At 32.3% G+C, this 13244-nt stretch overlaps 1 protein-coding gene and 1 long non-coding RNA gene across 4 annotated transcripts in view; one reads left to right on the forward strand and one right to left on the reverse strand.

The window, feature by feature from the left end:
* The window catches only part of LOC149805219 (uncharacterized), a 139959-nt gene that overhangs the window by 89803 nt on the left and 36912 nt on the right, over positions 1 to 13244 (reverse strand). For 2 of the 3 annotated variants that reach the window (XR_016418315.1, XR_016418307.1), the window contains exon 1: positions 1365 to 2238. The exons of the other annotated variant lie outside the window; for it this stretch is intronic. The gene's annotated coding sequence lies outside the window, so the exon portion shown is untranslated. Of the gene's footprint in view, positions 1 to 1364; positions 2239 to 13244 lie in introns of those variants that run through there. 3 annotated transcript variants of the gene reach the window in all.
* The window catches only part of LOC149805220 (uncharacterized), a 114681-nt gene that overhangs the window by 45484 nt on the left and 55953 nt on the right, over positions 1 to 13244 (forward strand). The window lies entirely within an intron of this gene.

Here is a 13244-nt window from a genome sequence, read left to right on the forward strand (position 1 = left end):
ATATATATATATATATATATATATATATATATATATATATATATATATATATATAAATTTCGCTTTTATTCAATTACAAAATAAGACACACATACACACCCACCCACACATACATACATATATATATATATATATATATATATATATATATATATATATATATATATATATATATATATATATAATGATTTATGAATATAATTTTAATTGTATAATACTGAAATTTAATTTATATAAATATAGGAATCTTTTAAATTTGTTTTGTTTCATCACCCTGTATTGATAACACTTTTTTACATCTTTTTATATTTCATTTCTCAAGTAAAAAATTAATTTACTGCTCGATTATGAGAAGATTTTTCCAGAAAATCGAGAATGTTTGGAGATCTAAAAAAAAAATGCTGGTGTCGCATTATAATACGAGATATGTTAATTTCTAGTCGTATTACGACAATGCTCTAGTTATACCAAAAAAATGCTCTAGTTGTACCCAGACAATTCTCTGTTTGTACCCAGAATTTTTTTTTATTTGTATCAAAACAATTATCCATTTGTACCCAGTCAAGTATCTAGTTGTATCCAGACATTTTTCTATGTGTATCCAGACAGTTATATAGTTCTATCCAAATAATATTATACTTGTATCCAGACAATTACATAGTTGTATCCATAAATTATTTAGTTGTACCCAGACACAATTATATACTTGTAGTTGTATCAAGACAATTTTCTACCTGTATCCTGACAATTATCTAATTGTATCCAGACAATTATGTAGTTGTATCAAGACAATTAGCTTGTATGTCTCAACTTTATTATGTTATGCATTGTCTTAAGGTCATTTCCTAACATCGGCACCAACAAAATATTAATATCTGCCAAATAAAAAAAACAAAAGCAAAAGAACAACAACAGCAATAATAATAATAATAATAATAATAATAATAATAATAATAATAATAACAATAATAATAACAATAATACTAATAATAATACATTTTCCCATGTATTGAATAATTATGATTAAATATCGATTATGGTTTTATAAATATATATTGTATCATATTATGTAAGAATGTAACAAAAAATGTAACTTAGCATTTTCAATTGATTTTCAAATGCGGACACAGAACACGGGAATAAGAACATAATCGAATTTCATGAAAGAGAATATATGCATCTCTAAATGTTGGATTTAACGAATTCAAACTCTACCTGAAAAGTTACAAACAGATGAATTAGAACAGTTTATTTATTCTCTTCCCGAACTAAACAATTGCAAAATAAGTCGTACTTTTCCCATGAAAATGACATAAGAAACGTTAAAAATCGGTTCGATGAACTAATAATTATAGTAAACTTACCTCGACTGAACTTCTCCTGATGTAGAGAACAAACAAGAACACATTCACTGTTCTTCCTTTCTGAATCTAATTCCTCAGACAATATCCGTGAACGTGGGCTTTAACTGCTTTAGTCCACATCCACAAGAATGACTGTTGTTCTAACGAAGTTCTTTTCAACGCCCAAGAAATGAAAACAAGCACCGTTCTCGGGGCAATGTAATTTTCCTGTCGTTCTGGACAGACCGTGATATCAATACAATGACTATTCGATGTTTCTAACGCCAACAGCGTGGTAAAGTATACCTTGAGAATACGTCTAACTTGCCATTAACCATTTTCAAAGACGAATTAACAAGTGACTTTACACATTAACACAGTCGGAAAAAGGAGCTAAAATCTGAAGAAAATATGTCAAAGACTGTTGGAGTAAATGCCACAGGAGAAAAGATTAAAGTTTCCTTGTTACAAAGGTGTGTATAAGATCGGACCATAAATTTATGTCTCAGAAGATTATGGGGTGTTGAACAATCCATAGCTGTAAAAGATAAACATGTTGTTGTTATTTGAGGGTTTAATATCAGTTCTCATGGCATGAAAGGCCATACATGGCGGCTAGTATAACCGGGGATGGAAAAACTGAGGCAAACCCCAATTAAGTAACACCGACCCACGGGATGTTACTGGCAAGCCCTCTCACAAATTCACATTGACCTATCCCGAGTCTCGAGCCCATGCGGACAGAGGTGAGATGGCGGTGATCGGTAAAGGCCAGCGCTTTAGACCACTCGGTTGCCCAGGACCCTCAAAATGATAAATGAACAATTGCGTTCCTAAGCGTTCCAAAGTTGCCCTTATCAGGTCTTCTCCTCTTGAACAGTAGTAACCTGACTACAAACGCCCAACACGCTATTTTATACATAGTCTGTTTACACGCTGGGTGAACGATAGAAATTTTATTGATACATTATAAAATATCCTATCTTATGCCTGTCCATGTAAAGCGTGATTCATTATAATTAAACAGATACGTTCATCAAATAAACACACTGTAATAGAGAGCATTGGGCAGCTAGTGAAAACGTATGGAGGACAAACTCTTTCTTTTGCATTCTTTAATTACACAAGCTTATCGTTTACTGCACACTATGTATTACAGTCTTTTATTCCTTACTTTCATTTTTGCTTTTGTTGGAGTACACGGTTTGACATTGATTTTTGTAAATCTACCAAAATAAATAAGATCAATAACATTGATCGGAGCAAAACGCTAACTCCTCCTCCACACTATTAAGAAAACGAACGCTGTGAGTAATATGATGTAAGTTATATAATATTCACACAAAACATATATGCATATCTGCCCTTTTATAATTTTAAATACTGAACGTTATTTATATTAGAAAGGAAAAGAATATAATATATATGGTGTGTGTGTGTGTGTTTAAGATTCATCACAATATTTCTTTTCACGTATACAAAACCGGACCAGACTGGGGTTTTGTTTCCTTTCTTCTGCAATATTTAATTTAAACGCATTGTTTTCCTATCAAACTTAAACCCGTTGCTATGGGAAAATCCATACCACTCAAGGATTTTAGACGTCACCCGAAATATATGAATTCCATTCCAATGTTAAACTGGTCGTTTTCCAGAGTTTACTTTATTTTTGTGGTATATCATCTTCCCTCCTTTTAAATTTCTATTCTTAAAAACAATTTTTATTCGTGACGAGAGTTTCTGCTATGTTGTACTTCGTCACGATATTAACCACTGCGTTTAAAGGATTCTCGATTCTTTTATTAATATTGCCACACTTTTGAGTGCCTTACATTTTCTATTTACCATTAAGGCATCGAATAAAAATGTTTTACTTCTTAAAGAATGCGCCAGTAAGGGTTAAATAACTTTATTTTCCACCAACAATTAGTATGGAGCTTTGAAATAATCAAATTTGCAAAACGACAACAATTTGACTGACGTTAGAGCTTTATGAAAAATAGCGTAAACGACAGGAAAACTGTGGAAAATCAGTGACACTTTTACTGTTATTTCTGATTTCAATCCTATCAAAGATTTTTACTTACTTTTACTTCGATTTCACTTTCCAAACGTTCGGTTATAAGTGCAAATGTTATTCAATGTGTATCACGGCAATGACAATGTTGTATTTTAATTTAGCTGGATAAACGATACATTTTACAATAAAAACGACAGGAAATACAGGAAAGTTTGATCTACTTCTCAGTGAATGCTACATATTGTAACATATAATGCTACTTGTAATAGTTAACAAAACAGGTCACACACCCAGGCACACACACACACGCGCGCACACACACATATATATGTGTGTGTTTGTGTGTGTGTGTGTGTGTGTGCGCGCGTATATATATATATATATATATATATATATATATATATATATATATATATATATATATATATATATATATATATATATATATATATATATATATATATATATATATATATATATATATATGAGAATGCCGCCTTTCTTACTCTCGTTCATCAAATAGCAATGTTATTCACTTATGTACGGGTAATTAAATTATTTCGCCACATTCTTTTATATTGCCTTTCACACTCAAACCTGTTTCCTCATTTTCATCGAAAGAAACATGATATCCAGCAACAATTTATTGTTATATTCCACACTGGGGTAGCTTAACTCACTCTGAGCACGACATTTGAGTTTTAAAATGAACAAGCACGCGTATAGGTCCGATAATTAAGGTGTAAATCGCTATAGCTAATGTGCAAATAGTGGGTAAATGTCAAATTGTTCAACATATATTCTTAAAATCACGCCATATCTCAATTTCAGTGACCATGGCAGGTATAAATTCTATGATATAGATACATTTCATCTTTACGGCTAATAAAAGTGTTCTTGTAGATTTTATTCGCTGAATTTCCTCCTTGACCCTAGAAGAATGTGTCCCTGCTTAAAATTGTGATATTGTATATATATATATATATATATATATATATATATATATATATATATATATATATATATATATATATATATATATATATATATATATATATATATATATATATATATATATATATATATATATATATATATATATATATATATATATATATATATATATATATATATATATATATATACATATATATACATATATATACATATATATACATATATATATATATATATATATATATATATATATATATATATATAGATATATATACATATATATATATATATATATATATACATATATATACATATATATACATATATATACATATATACATATATATACATATATATATATATACATATATATACATATATATATATATATATATATATATATATATATACATATATATATATATATATATATATATATATATATATATATATATATATATATATATATATATATATATATATATATATATATATATATATATTGTTATTATGATATTTTGTTGTTAATAGCATTATTCTTAATATGATTTGATATTGTTAATATGTTGTTGCTACTATATTATGTTGTTAATAAGATGTATAATTGTTAATGATTTTTTTTTTTTATTATATGTAAATGTTTATATGATTTGTTAGTGATAATATATCTTGATGTTATCATGAGATGTCATTGTTAATATATTATAATATTTATTGTTATTATGATATGTTGTTGTTAATAAGATTTTATAATATTAATATGTTGTTATTATGATATATTGTTGTTAATATGAGTAGTTAATATACAGTGTTGTTATTGTGATATGATATTGTTAATATTATGTTTTGTAAATAAGTAATCAGCTTTCAAACAATGACATTAAATAAACGGATTATGTACGCAGCACTGAAGAAAGATTGGTGATAGGAAGTACAACGTTTTAGCAAGTAGCAAGCTAGATTTTGGCGCACACGGATGAAAATAAACGTTATTCTCGATATCTGTATTTATTGATTCAAAGCATGTGACGTTTAAAAACTATTTTAAAAAACATTTTGTTTACTATATGTATTTTTTCTTTAGGGTATGAATAAGACACGTGACTATATGCTCTTATATGCTAGAAACGGTTAGAGTTTATTTTAGAAAGTTAATTTTTTAAACATGATTTTTGGAACTATATGAATAGCGATGAGTAAACTTAATGTTGGTATTTCCTTGTCCTGGCTCAAAAGAAAATTATTTTCAAATTAGTTCCAATTTTAATAAATGTTTTTAGTTTCAACTGCTAGAATATTTCTACTTTTAATGTGCAATGCGATGGGTTATTATTTTTATTATTTTTAGTAGTAGTAGTAGTTTGTTGCTGTAATGATAATGGCGGTGGTGGTGGTCGCAAAAACTGTGCTGTTTAATTATTTAAAATGTAAGGAAATGTTTTCTCTCTATCCAAAATATGCATTTTGATTTTGACTCGATAAGTGATTCTAATGAATACATAAATACATGCATACATACATACATGCATACATACATACATACATGCATACATACATACATACATACATACATACATACATGCATACATACATACGTACGTACGTACGTACATACATACATACATACACATACATACATACACACACACACACACACATACATACATACATACATACATACATACATACATACATACATACATACATACATACATACATACATACATACATACGTAAATATAACAATTAGATGCAATACAAGTACAGTGGCCCCAGATTCGTAGATTTTACTGTCATCCGTTTTTCCTCAGTGTTTCCTTTGTGAGACAATTTGGGTCAGTAAACATACACTACTTCCTTCCAACTGCGATAAACTAAAGAGATAGATAAAATATATTTTTTTTATAAAAAGAACAATACAGCGAAAAATGTGGTCGATAGCGAACAGGGACGTACTTGGCCAAAATTAAAGGCCAGAGGAGAAATGTGAGATTGATAACAATGCGTGAATACAGAGGGCTATTGTTTTCTTGTTTAGCTACCAATTCATCTTCAGTGACTACACTTAGAGGGTAAGAAGGAAGACAGGTGTGACAACGTCGAGCTTTAATTGAAATTGCTGAAATATCATTGTCGGGCAGTGTGCGAAGTAGTCGCATATACGGTTTCTTTTAGAGACAAATTATATATGAGCGAAAACAATGTATCTAAAGTTTGTGGAATTGTCCACATCGACACTAGTTGCCCGCCCCTCCCCCCCCTCCTCTCTCTCTCTCTCTCTCTCTCTCTCTCTCTCTCTCTCATATTTCATGATGTAGTGATGTAGTGGACACTGTAACGCACATCACAGCTATCTTTTCAGTAGAAAATATTTTCTAAAATAGTCAATCTCATACTCCATGTATATTTTTTTAGAAACATTATTGCTTAAGAAAAAGAAAATGATATGTGAATTTAAGGAAACTATGTGTGAAATAGTAAACTCTGTACACGCATTTCCGTCAGTCTGTTTACATGTGTGTGTTTATCTCTCTTTAAATACCTATGCAAATGGCTTTTGACGGTTTTTAATTTACCGGATGCAAATTTTGATAATAGTAGTAAAATCACAGAGATATTTAAGTCTACATTTGCCCTGACAGTCTACTAAGTAAAAATGATGCAAAAGACTACGGTGTGTTCAATCATCAACTACACTGACGATGATTTAAATAAGATATTGGACGATGTTCGCAGGCTTACTGCTTAAATAAACCCTTCAAAGCAAGGCTGTACATATTTCATCTTCATCAACATTTCCTAGAAAAGAGTCATTTCGGGGGGAGAATTTCTTTCGCAAATTGTAGTCAAAACCACAGTCTTCTGCGCGAGGAATATTTTCTGTAATTACGGGAATGCGATGCAAACACGCTATTCCGCTTTCAAACACGGGACCTGTCTTCAACGCCGACGTTTCTCATTATTTGTGAAATTCTTGCCAGACTGTCGTTCCACTTGCCGTCTACAATCATGGGCCTTTATCATCACAAGTTGACCCAATTTTCTTTATCAACAGCAAAAGTACAAAGTATAGTATCCATTCTTGACCGCTCCAGTGGCCTAGTGGTCAGAGCGTCCGCCTCGGATGCGGGACCTCGAACCCCGGCCAAGTCATACCAAAGACTTGTAAAAATTATACTAGCAGCTGCCTCGCTCGACTCTCAGCATTAGGAGGTTAATGTTAGGACTGGTGCGTGTGTTTGTGTGTGTGTGTGTGTGTGTGTGTGTGTATGTGTTTAGATTTTTAACGTAGCTTTAACAATTTTTCAGTCATATCGCTTCGATGTCTGCAGTGTAGCAGTTTATGGTGATGTCTAGCACTGTAGCATGTAGCATGATGTCCCTCCCATTCAAATTATCCTGACACAAGGACGACCAGTCCTAACACTAACCTCTTAATGATGAGCGCCAAGCGAGGCAGCTGTTAGTACCATTTTTTTTAAGTCTTTGGTATGACTCGGCCGGGGATCGAACCCAAAACCTCCCGCATCCGAGGCGGACGCTTTAACCACTAGACCACCGGAGCGGTATATCTTAAACGAGGGTTACTTTCAAATCGCCAATTAGTTCTTTGATATCGCCTTGTGCATTGATGTATCACATTAATTTAGGGGAAAAAAAACTTATGCAATTTTGTTGTTCATAAATTCCATGTTCTGAAAAAGTCGGCATCGGTTTTCAGAAAATCTAATTGGCAATTAAATTTTCAGGCATAATAAAATTTAATTTTATATGGACGATATTTGTATCATTAGTGAAATAATACAAGCCTATAGGGTCATATTACAATGAATTCGAAGATTAAATCTTGAACGCGATGTTCTCTAAATTTCGTTTGATTTTAATACTTGGAGTAATTTTGAAATATGACCTCCACTGGAAACTACAAACAGTATGCATTCATTTATAAGTCGAGTCCAAGTGCGAATTGCACACACCCAAATCTACCGTCGCATAATACACTAGTAGATCTTGGTCTGTGCAGTTTGTACGGAGCAATCAGTAGGAGAAGCAAAATGGACTCTGATCTACCGGCGCATTATGCGACGGCAGATCAGGGTATTTGTTGATTGCAGTTGGAGTCGACTTATAAGCGAGTAAAATGTTAAACTTATCAATTATACCACTTTGACCTGCAATGCATTCTGTGATGCATCTATTTGGTGCTTATCATGAGCGGACGGTGAAAAGTGAATGATAGCAAATGAAAGTGGAAATATTGAAGTGTTACACAGCTAAGTTCAATTTTGGACTTCAAAATACCTTAGAACTAACTTTAAAAAGGACGATATATCACCGCCAGAAATAATTATGCCTTGTCCAGATGTTCATTAGTTGAATTCAAAGTAATTTAAAAGGTGAAATTAATTGATTGCAATCAATAAATTAATATGAACTATTTTGCAAGTCACCAATTTAGTTCTCACAACATCAAAAACGCAAGGTAAAGCAAACAATTCAGAATTGGGAAAACACATATCACAATGAGGAAGAAAACACGCAAACTAGACGAAATGGATTTTATGAAATATTTTGAATATCCCCAAGAGTACAATGTATCTGATTGGAGGGATTTATCTACCGGAAGATTTTAACAATATTTTTTGCATGTGTCATTTTGTTAACTTATGTTTTGCTCGGAAATAAATACCCCTGACTATGTTGGTGTGGCGAGAAAATCTATATATGCTACATACGAAAATACAGGTGTAATTTCAAGAAAACTGAAGGGAAGGAGTTCGAAAATATTGTCGTTATGAGATGTTCTCCCTTATAGATGGTATCCTTGATGTGATGAGTTTATTGTCGTTACCAGATGATAGCCATTTTAAATGGTCATTTTGTTCCGCTGTTTGATAGTGTTCTTTATATAGTAAGTCTCACTGCAGATATAATGTTTCGTGTACAGTTATATTTTCAACGTTGGAAGGAATACTGGAAAATCGAAATGCATGCATGTATTTGTATTCGGAAAATGTAAAAGTAGCAACATATAGAGATGGAAAAAAATATATGCAACAATGAGCCTCAGTGGTAAATAGTAATTAACTTGCCATTATGTAGAGGTACATCGGCAGATAGGGCATTATAAATCCGAACTTTATCACGATGTTCGCCAGAAATCGGATTTTTTTCTTTCAGATCAAATAAGCTGCTAAATTTGGCCATATATTGACCAATAAAGGCAGGCAAAATTTAAAGATATTAACCTGAAATAGAATGCTACGTTTATTGTATTCACCGACTTTGTCGTACAATGCCTAATCATGTCTTTAACTGCAACCACGGACTTAATTGTTTCTATTTGTATGAAGTAGGAATGAATGGCTGTTTTTCTGTTTGTTGTTGTTCTTGTTTATTGTTATATTTTGTGATTTTTTTTGTTATTGTTTTGGTGCTGCTTATATGAATTCAGATGTTCCATTTATAGACTATTTTCGCCTAGAAAATAATTGTAAAGTATTCCAATTGGAACGATGAAGGAGTCACAGATGTTCCGTTCCTAAATATTATAATGACAACAACTGTAACTGAATTAAAGCGGCATAATTCAACGCTGCAATTTGTCCATTCTGATGGTTGTTACTTTAATATGATGGACTTCGTGTTCCGGATCTTGTTTGGCAAGTACTCAGGCCACATATTTTTTCAAAGTGGGTAGAATACGACATTTTTTATAATATTCCACGTTACTATATGAAACCTACCGTTCAGAAATGGATGAAAGCAGCGTAGCTTTGGCTGCTTTATATTCGTTTTCATCACTCTTTATATATATGACTGGACTGCTTATATTACGGAATACTGTTACCATACTTCATGAACAAAGTACAATAGACTAAGAAACACTAATTTGAACTTTTTATTACACATACTAAATAATGGCATACCTTCTACTGAATTCAACAACTTTCATGATTTTAACAAGGATGCAACAATTTCGATAAAAAAAAGAAATGCCTCCTGTTGGTTTACAATAGGAGAGGTCAAAGTGTGATTAAAGATAGGCGTCAAGACAAATACCATCCAAGAGAATAAAATTAGTAAAGATATACTTTAATGATAATCACATCGAAATGAACATAACCAGATCTGATAGGAAAAAGGTTTCAACTTGACAGTACAATTATGAGATCCTTAAATGTTTACAAGGTCAGTCTACAAGGTCAATCAACAATGATTCGACAATCACAGAGATAGAATAATTTAACAAATACAGAATAAAAAATCTCACACGATAACTTAGCATCTGAAGTAATTGTTTTTGAATCAACTCTAGGATTGATAAATCTGTTTTAAATCTAATATCGTTCATATTTTTAAAGGATTAGAAGACTAAATTATTGAACATTAAAGTTCATGTCCTTTATACATGTCCTGTTGGTTTTTGGTAACACCCAACTTTTATATGATTTTATATAATATAAAATAAACTGTTTTCCCATTTTATGGAAAAAGATTATAGACGATAATAAATAACATTCGAGGAATTGAAAGAATAACAATCGCCTGGATAACTAGTTGCAAGCAGACATAGTTGATATGCAAGCACGCGATACATTTAAAGATCAAAAGAAGTACATTGTGACAGCAAATATATCTTTTCATTATAAGCTCCACAGGCTTGTGGTGAAATCTTCCAAGAGAAAACTAAAAAAGGAATGAAACAAATGTGTTATACAATAGGAAGAGTAAAACTATTCTGAAAAAGAAAACAACAGAATTCTTTTTAGCTTACTCATACAAAAATATATCTTGTAGGTATTTAAAGGAACCGAAACCACTCGAATATGAATGTATTTTAACCAAAATGAAACCAGATAATGGGTTGACTTGAATCATATTTATTTGAGGGATACAATAACACGCATTATAGATCAATAGTCATGACTCCAGCCGATGCAAGCATAGAAGAGAAGATATCGAAGGTATAGGTCAATCTGGAAGTTTGGTCGATTACCTGACAACTGGTAAATTTGAAACATCTCAATTTACAAATGGCGAAGCAGTTAGAATTTCGAGTTACAAACCACTGTTTACAAGGGCTACCTTCTTGACGTTACTGAAGAAATATTTAAAACCAGGCACATATGTTTAGGTGATGCAGGCACAGATTTTCCCATCTTCGCAAGCCAAGGTTCAGATAACCCTTTCGAAACCGTGGCATATCGAGCAGATATTTCTGTGTGAATTTCATTGGAATCGGCGGCAAGCCACAGCACCCAATCAAAATTAAGTTGTTCAAATTTGAACACTATTCCTACATGATCGAGACAAGGGGAGCACACAGCTTGGATGGACTGATAAATAAGCAATTTTCTAGTACCCGTCCGTGTTTTTATAAATACCTTTCATTCAAATACACTTGTAATGGCTTCTCTTTTGTATATAGTAATACCTACTATGTTAAATATAAAAAGTGTCATTCTTAGGTTAATTACCTCCACCGTTTTCGGCTGATGTACAATGCACCACGCTTTTGGTCAGTTGGCATTACATACTAAGGGAGGCAACACATGAAATCCAATAGATGTCGCTAGGACAAAGCTGTTCGATCCGCCAAGGTGTAGATAGGGTTATCGGAACCTTGGATAGCGAAGATGAGATTTTCATTGTCCCATTGGTGGTATTGGAAAGTGTGGAGATATATGAAAATTGAATCTGTAGGTTGGAATGACTCCTTGACTGATGAGACCAAAGTAGTGTTGGAAAGGAAATAATCTGGCATATCCTCTGCTCAGCTACCAGGATTCTCTTCTCACATACAAGATTAGGTAGTGTCTAATTATTACTCCAGAACGTACGTGTAATTCCCGGGGATGGAGTGTGTGCTTAGGGATATTCCCACTGACCAATATTCTTTATATTATCTGAATATATCTTTTTGCGCCTAATGAACAGGGTCTCAAAATAGTTTCCAAATCTTCACCCTACTGGCGAGCCCCCGAGCGGAAAGGACAAACGCAAAAGTTTAAAAAATCTATGTCCCTAGTCAGGCACATAGTGGACTTGATTTTAGACTAAATACAAATTTATATAACATATAATCATTAAGAAAAGAACACAGATAATACAAATTAAATATTCATAACAATATGTTAGCGTTTACTATTCAGGAAACTCTGTGTTTTACTATATTTTGGTGCGACACACCCCATAAAACTGCGCTGAAGTTTTATGTTTATTAATTATGACCCAGGAGGTGTTCCCTTGCTATTACGTTCAGTCTTCCTCAATCCTCCCATGATCTTTTTGCACCGGAAAATGTGAATTTCTCAGATTTCATGAACCTTCCGACGAAAAGGACTATTGCATGAAGACACCCCACCCCCACTCCGTAACATGTATAAATGTATCTTGTCCATCATTCCTTTAAGTAAAGAAGTTCTCATCAATAATGACCATATACTGCCAAAGCTGGACTGTTTTATTAATGAAAAGTCAAGTTGTATACATATTAATCTGAGGTCGGATGAAGGTCAACGCCACCGTATACCATTTTCCATTCTAATGACCTCTGTATCATTGATGCAAGGTTTAATGTTTAGGAGGCCGCTTCTCTGAATAAATTTCTTTTTGTTGTAATTAATGTCTTGTTGACAAAAGAACGGATGATTCCAGTCTCTTTATTTGAGCTTTCTAACGGTATCCTATGACGGGCGTGCATACAGTTTGGGAAAAAGCATTTAACTATGAGATGAAATATGATGTCTTGCAAAGAGAAGCAGCAAATGAATAAGTGGATAAACAAGAAAAACGACGTGTGTCATCATTGCAAAGAAATATCTATCTGTTCGCAGTAGATGATAAATAGTTATGTTTGGAAAGTAATGGTGAACACGGAAACTGATTCATCGACAATCCATATGAACAAAAAGCAAACT

This window comes from Sinohyriopsis cumingii, chromosome 2 (genome assembly GCF_028554795.1).
Source record: "Sinohyriopsis cumingii isolate HCF-2022 chromosome 2, ASM2855479v2, whole genome shotgun sequence".
Lineage (NCBI taxonomy): Eukaryota > Metazoa > Mollusca > Bivalvia > Unionida > Unionidae > Sinohyriopsis > Sinohyriopsis cumingii.